This window comes from Perca fluviatilis, chromosome 5, assembly GCF_010015445.1.
Source record: "Perca fluviatilis chromosome 5, GENO_Pfluv_1.0, whole genome shotgun sequence".
Classification (NCBI taxonomy): Eukaryota; Metazoa; Chordata; class Actinopteri; order Perciformes; family Percidae; genus Perca; species Perca fluviatilis.
The window spans coordinates 17,907,666-17,914,920 of NC_053116.1; positions in this window are offsets into that span (position 1 = coordinate 17,907,666).

A 7,255-nucleotide genomic window follows, 5' to 3' on the forward strand; every position below is an offset into this window, starting at 1 on the left:
TTGATTTCCATACAGCCACAGTTCCCGGCTGGTTGAAAATCAGTTAAAAAAATAAATGTAAAATTGAAATATGTGAGATTTGTAGAGAATAGGCTAAATATAGCATGTTTCTTTAAGTTATAAAAATCCTCCAAAACAAGACAGCTCCATAATAAGTGCTCTTAAAGCAACGACAAATGATCTGACAATGTGTTTAGCTTATAAACCGGCAATACTTTGAAAGAGATGTGATGAAATTGAAGTCTTTTACATCAAGCACCTTTCCTTTTCTTCCGTGACATAAGCTAACCTGAACTTCCTCACAGAGCCTCAGACTACGCGGTATGCCAGCCGCCTTCGCTCACACTTGGCCACCGTGATCTGGCTTTTCAGTCGACGCACATGTTTATTCAGTTCATTCATTACGAGCCATCTGACCCCAGGCAACGTGGCTCAAACCCTTCAACCTGGTCAGCTGACTTAACAAAGAGAATGCTGTGGGGCAACAAAGGTTAAAGCTAGGAGAGCTAGTGTGAAAAGACAAACACACACACACACACACACACACACACACACACATTGCAATAATTCAAACATTTATTATTAACTGAGTCAAACAGAGTAAAACATGAAGACAGATGATGAAAATAAACATGTTCCCATCTCCAGCAATAAGATAACAGTCAGTGTATGTAGTCAGTGACCAATGTGACCCTGGTCATCGTGGTTGCACATTATGTTACCTTGGTGACCGGGTTTAATCTCTCCACAGAGAGCTGCATCCCAATCTGACCCTTAACCCCGATGAAAGAAAGGTCACCAGGGTCACACACTCCTATGGTTCATTTTCTACACGACCATTTTCCTGGTGAAGGGTGTTTGTAATATCAGCTTTCATGGGCAACAGCAAAAAAGCTAAAGCCCCTGGTAATTTGTTAAATTGTAATGAAGTTGTCGTGATAGGACTACTGCAAACCAGACTAAAGATACTGCGAGTTTGTCTGTCTGTTTTATGTTTGAAACATAAATAGCAAAGATTGCAACACTCCGTTGTCCTTTGAGTTTTGGTAGTGGTGTAAGGGTGCACCTGTTTTTCATAAAGACCTAAAGCTAAAACAATGAAAACCAATATAGGCACAATAAAACCAGAAGCACATGTCATACAACGCTGTTATAGTTTACATCCAGTTAGTTTTTAAGGCCACATAAATATTTACATTTATTTACATTCTCTCTAAGAATCATGTGACCTTCATTTTCTAGTTTTTAATACAATCTTTGCAGAAAAAATTTATTAAGGTCTGTTAGACAAAAAAAAAGGCAAAATTGTCAGAAACGCCTCTAGTTTAACTCTAAGTCTTTTTTCTGTATGATTTTCTTGTGTCTGAATATGGGCCATACATACTCTCGGAGGAGTAGCATAATCTGGAAATAGGAAAGGGCTTTCTTATCTGTTGCAGGGAGAGTTAGTGAAAAATATATTGTACTAAATTTAAAAGCAACTTTGGAAAGATTTGTTTGAATACATCAAGGTCCCTCCATCTAATTTTGCACTTCATTTTATACATGTCATTTTTAGATTTCTATTATATATTAAGTGAGAGGTCAGAATGTAAAAAGATTTTGCATTATATTCTCCTGAAAGGGTGTGCACATGCCACTGTACAGATCTCACCAGAAATAAGTTTTTTAAAGCATTCTTTAAAAAAAAAAAAAAAAGTCCAGGGGTTGAATGCCATTTTGTTCAATTTTTGATTTTAATAAACAATTCAAAAGGCAAGGAGACAAAAAACATGAAATGTATCAAACGTTGAATCTTCCAGGCTGACAAAGCTGAGCGACCAGAAAAGTCTAGAAGGCGTCTTTCAGAGAACAAAAAAAGGAAACTGAAGTGCTACATCTGCTGCATCTGACGGTATTATCTCTGGATCGTTTTACAAATAAGAAGAATGTCTAAACAATTCTGTCCTTGAGCGGATCCGAATGCAATTATAATTATTTTATTTGATCTTCATTTAATTTTTTTTCTAAATAGTGTTTTTATACCCTTCCTGCTAAATTCTGTTTTATGCAAGATGCATCAGTAAATGTTGAATTACATTTGTGTTACAAACTGACAAAAAAAAGTAATTGAAAACTTGGACTTTAATTTCAAGATGTTTAGGATTTTGGGCACTTACCGTCTGCATAAGTAAATGATGATGTATGCCGTGATTTCTGTTACACACACAAAAATATAGAAACAAGTGAACAGTAAAATGTGTTTACCGAAACCATCTCAATTATAAAGATTATGTAGGTGCCCATTCAAAATACTAGTTTTGATTTATTTAAAAAGTTCCACAGAATTTGAAATACTTTAAAGTAACAAATTATAACGTGCATTCTGCCGTTGTATTGACCTACACGTCCCATATACAGTTTGCAAGTATGAATTTACATTATGTATAATATGTAAGTATATGAATACACTTTCGTATCCTGCACCTTGTAAATTTATTGGGCATATGAATAATGTGATTAATAAGAGAAATGGCTTCTACAGACATCAAATAAGAACAGCAGAACTGATTGAACGGCTTTACACTAAGATGGGATCAAACAACACTCTCAGTGTCTTAGGGTAAATACATCATCACAAATAGTACTTTGTCTCAGTATTTTAAAATAATATCACGTGAAAGCAGCATGTGAGGTGACGTTCAACAAGTCTGTTTTCTATCATTTTCAGTAAGGAAGTAGCCATTCTTGAAGACATTTAAACAAAATCATTGAATGGGTGATTTAGCTTTGAGATAAAAATAATAATAATAATAAAAAAAAAATCTAAATTATCAAAGTAATTTCCACAAGCGGCAACAGCCTCTGCTCCCTGGTTAGTGTGTACACTGCTCCCTCTACTGGTAAATAGGCAGCGTTATGTTGCTCTCTGTTTTAAAGCAAAACTGCAGAGCTCTGTGTGAGGACAAGAGACTGCCATATGTCATTTATTTTGAATATTGCCTTTTATAATAAGTGAAATAAGTTTATTTTACTCCGTTGTGCTGATTTTTAATATTCAACTTGATTAAATATATCACAGAGAAACCGGAAATGTATATTTTGACAATAAAGTCTGGCAAATCTTAGCCATGAAATGAAATATTCCTTATTTACACATTAAATATGAAAAAGGAGAGTTGTCTATCTGGTGAGCAGATAATTCAAAACCTTGCTTTCTGAATATCCAAACATATTCCAGCACAGTCCAGGCAGGATTTTTTGTTTTGTTTTTGGTGTTCCTCCTTATAATCTGCTGAGGTGAGTTAGCTTTTCATGGGCTGACGAACCTGAGATTGAGCCTGAAATCACCATTCTCAGGTTGGACAGTCCTAGAAAGAACCACTCAAGAGTTAAAGCAGGACTTGGCGTGCTGCTTCAGGCTGCTCCGCGAGCCTCAGCACGCAACAGTGTCCACACTGAGTGCAAGTCCTTTGACAAAAACAAAATCACTTGATTAGAAAGATGCAATAAATGTCTATTTGTATGTATCTATAAAACATTTATTTTTTTTACTATTTGAGGATAATTCTGGTCCGTTCACACATCTGAAAATGTGCACATTCTGGGTGATACGCTGGTGGGTGTTACTGTTTTCTGCATACTATAAATGTTCAGATGCACAACTGTCCACTTTATGGAAAAGAATAATACTGAATGAATACTGTTGGTCACCAGCATTGCTAATCACCATCATCCAAAGGCTGTGCTTTTTTAACTCATTACACAAAATGTAATAACAGTGTCTGCTCAAATAACCTGTACTATAGGGTTTTGATTTTTGTGACCAAAGGAGGCTATTTTGTTGTTGCTGTGTTGTAAAGTCATTAAACAAATAAAACTATAAATTAAGATAATTCAGCATCCATAACGTGACACAATGTAGATTGACAGTTTGAATTTTGGCGCCAGAAACAACCTTCATTGAGAATAAAAAATGAGAAAATACACCTAAAAAAGCCATCGATTAAAGTAACTTTTGTTCATTCTGGTTATATATATATATGTCACTCAGTCTTTACGTTTATAGGAGGATACAGATGCTGTCCTCATTGTAAAATTTCATAGCTCATTTCAATAACATGTAGCTTTTACAATGACAAACTCCAAATAGCCACAATTAAATGCATTTACACAACATATCTGGCTCATATTCGTGCAAATGTTCTCATTCAGAAAACTCAGAGCACAATATAAGAAGTTTAACACCACAACTGGCTCTCTGTTGTTAGCTAACCTGCGCTGAAATCACTCAGAGAGCAATTAAACACTCCAACAACAGAGCCTAATGCACAAACTGCATCTCATACTAAAAACATCTAAATCACCCTGGCCTGACTTTATGAGGATAGTCCAATCTCTTACAAATGTTACTCTTGTGATTAACTATGCAGATGGAGAGCATGTACGCACGCACACGCGCGCGCACACACACACACACACACACACACACACACTGAAAGAGTGAAAGGAGAAAGAGGGAGAGAAAGGGAAAGACAATACTTTACCCTCTTCAACAGACTAATCCAAACCCTCTTCTCATGATTCAGAAAATACTTCACCATCTGAATAATTCATCCTCAACTATTTGCATTAAGCCACTGTGCTGTGTTGGCCTACTCATACCATCACTTCAACATTTACAGACACACTCACTGCCAGATAGCACATTAACCAAACAAAAAACAGCCATAAATACATAGCTAATTTCCATGTTTCCTCCCTTTCATCTCGCAACAATCATTACAATAATGGAGGATTGTGGAAAGTTTGTGTTGAGTCTCCTTCTCTCTAAGAGCTTTCAAAGTCTCCTCTGCGTACTTCTTACCCACATGGCAGACCCTCTGACTCCTCAGACCCAGTCAAGGCAGACAGGGAAACAGTCTTCGTCATTGTAAAGTCAAGACCAAAAGAAGGCACACAGGAAGAGAGCAGAGCAACCTGGAGCCAAGCAAGTGACATGAGGATGAAAAAGAAACACAGGTCGCTTAGTTAGAAAAGGCCACTCCTGCTGTCTCTACTGAGCTGTGACCTCATCATGCTCTGTACTACCAATGGGGATGCAACAGACACACACACACATGCACACACTCTCTCTCTCACACACACACACACACACACACACACACACACACACACACACACACACACACACACACACACACACACACACACACACACTACCTTCCTGTTTGTCAGTGCTGGTGGTAAACTTTCCACTGACATCTCCATTCAAAGGACGAATATGAAGTTTTAATGCATTTTGACATTCAAAATAATAATGAAAAAAACATCTGCATTAAATTAAAATACTTTTCAGGAAAATGTCATCATGCAATGGAAGATATAACTCATTTGTGTGTGTGTGTGTGTGTGTGTAGAGGGGCAATATTGCAAAATGTTGTGACTTAAAAAAGGAATAGCAGGTAAACACGTCTTTACATTTATGGGAATTTAACAAATGAACTCATAACATTTTAATTACAAGTCAGCAGTTTTAAATGTCTTAGAATACAAAAAAAGCTTTCAAATGTATGACAGTATTTTGCGTATTTAACTCTAGATAAACTAGAGCAGTAAAGGAAGAAAAATGCTGCTGCTTAGCTTCGTGATATTCTTAGCTCTTGCACGTCTTTTGACTTGTCCTCACACCCCCTCCCTCTGGAAAGAGATGCCTCTCGTGGGTCAATATCTAACAGGCTGCCAGTTTGTAATTGTCCATCAGCCTCATCAAATGTGTGTCAATCATACTTTACCATGGCTGCCGTCTTGACAGCTGTCGAGGGTGATAATTATGGAAAGTGATGGAGAGTATCACGGTTCCTTTCCATGAGAAGAGGACAACCACAATATCCTTCCTGTTCATTTTATGTGTAAGTAATGTCTTTCTGTCTTAAAATGTTTGATAAAGGAAAAAAAGATATGCAGGTAATGGTGACAGGTTTACGTTATGCGCTGAGAGGTGTGTTTCACTATAATAACCCTTGACAATATATACAAATAAGACTAAGATATGACCTCTGTTTAACTGGTGTGAGCTTGCGGAACACTAGAAAGCAATTCACATTTGACATGAATGAAATTATACACTGTGAGCCATTTAAAAGCTCTACAGCACTTTTATTAATCAGCAGCAGCAGTGGTAAACACAAAACAGCACACAGTCAAACACAGAGGCTGAAAACACAATCAATGAATTTTCAGTACAGAGTGACTAACATTTGTATTCAGCAGAAAGCACATACCGCACACAGTACAGGCGAGTAAATGGAAAATCAATGGTGTGCCAACAGTAGTAACAGTGCTTGTAGCTAATGTGGCTACAAGTTGTATTCAGTTCTTGTTTTTCCCACATGTGAAAAAAATGCAAGACAAAAAATAAATTACTTTTTTCTTTTTTTTACAAATGATCCATTTATTATAGTTATTTTGAACTTGTTAAAGCGAAAATCCTATTAATGAATATGCAACACTTCTCCCCTTTAGATATGGATGAACACTTTGTAGTATGACCAAACGTCTGGCAAGCTTTCAACATTCTTTTAAAAACAAGGCAATATTAAAAAGGCAACCTTAACAGTCAGATCTCATTCATTTCAATACTAATACCAAGTATAAAAATAATTTACTAGCAGGGCTTTGCGAACACCGCACTTTTTGAAATATAGATGTTCTGAGTCTATATGCATCCTTAACTCAGCAGCCCTTTTATTTTATTATATATATTTTTTTATTAAAACCAACAAAACCATCTAGTGCATGAAAAATGGAGGCATAAAGCAGTAAGCGTGAGACTAAAATAAACGTTTAATCCGTGTTTGTTAAATGCAGATGACCCATTTTAAGAGCACCAAAAACATGCATGCCTAGCCTGCTGACTGGTCAGGTCTATCCATAGGAAAGACTATGTAATTGAAGGACATGCTGAATAAATATACACCACAAGTGCATACTTTTGGCTGTATAATGAAAAAACGTTTTTAACACCCGTTTCCACTGGTTAGGTCAGCATCCACGAAAAGAAAAAGGGTGAACCAGAGAGCTAAAAAAAACAAAACCGATACACCCACACATTTTCCGATTGCAAGGTCCTTCAGAAAGTGCTCATGGCGATGGAAGTTGAGAAACACAAGTTCATGTTCCGATTTTACATATGTGAAAGTTGTGAGAAAAGTATGTGGTAAAAAATAAACTTAAAAGCTTGAGGTCTTCTTTTTTTTTTAACGGAAATCCACAT